Source organism: Plectropomus leopardus, chromosome 1, assembly GCF_026936395.1.
Source record: "Plectropomus leopardus strain MGB_pleo_1.0 chromosome 1, ASM2693639v1, whole genome shotgun sequence".
Classification (NCBI taxonomy): domain Eukaryota; kingdom Metazoa; phylum Chordata; class Actinopteri; order Perciformes; family Serranidae; genus Plectropomus; species Plectropomus leopardus.
In genome coordinates, this window is record NC_142176.1 from 20,435,148 (window position 1) to 20,436,124 (window position 977).

At 48.8% G+C, this 977-nt stretch overlaps 1 long non-coding RNA gene across 1 annotated transcript in view; it reads left to right on the forward strand.

Moving 5' to 3' along the window:
* LOC148190404 (uncharacterized) overlaps window positions 1-977 on the forward strand; it is a 215,390-nt gene that overhangs the window by 209,418 nt on the left and 4,995 nt on the right. The window lies entirely within an intron of this gene.

Genomic DNA, 977 nt, shown 5'->3' on the forward strand with positions numbered 1-977 from the left:
TTGTGTTTGGGGTGAGGATGGAGGGGGGTGAGGGGGGTTCAGCTGCAGGTATCGGGCCTCTGCAGATGAGCTGATTAATTAAAGGGAGCTCTATTAAGGTTATTGAGATGCACCCCCCTCCCATCACCTAGCAGCCCCCTCCATGCTCCTCAGTGGTTTAAGGTAGATGCAGCAGAGGGGGGGCCGAGGGAGGGGAAGCATCCTTTCCTCTTTTGACATTAGCCAGCATGCACCCACTTCACACGCCCCGCGACCCTCGCCACAAGTGCCTCTCTGCACCCCACCTTTGCAGGAGCGACGCTCTCTTCAGGCTCCAAAATGGGGCTGCAGAGTTTTTAATCCCTCCAGCCCGTCAACCCACCCACCCCTTACTTCCATCTGTCAGGAGCACTGCTGAAGGAAAGGGGGGGGCGCATCCCTTGTTCCATCCCGACGAATTTTCTAATTTCCTTTGCCTCCATGCTTTGTCCCAAATTCACGCCCCTAACCTATCCACCATACAGCCCCTCTCGTTCTGTCCCCCCTCTCCTCCCACCTCTTTTCTCTGTTGTTTCGGCCAAAGGAGTAAAAGTAAAACTGGAGGCTCCTGTTGGCTTGCAAAAACACAAACAGTATTTTATCAGCATCTGAACCTGCTGTCATCCCATACAAAAAAACTGGCGCTTCCATATTCTGTTGACGTGTTTCAGTCTCTTTAAATTTGTTCCACCCTGAGTCATGAACAAGCACTCCTGTAATTTGCTGTAGGTCATATTCTGCTGAGGATTTTTTTCTTTATGTTTCCCTATAATTAATCAAAAGTCTGGCACCAGACAATGAGCACCATATGCTCAAATCCCATCTCCTCTCCTGACAAAAATTAGCCATACAGGAGGTTGTCTAAACAGACTTACACTGTGGTTGTCTGAAAGGAAAAGAGGCTGAACTCAGACAAATCATTGCTGTGTGTTTTTTTTATTTCTCAAATTCTACCAGCA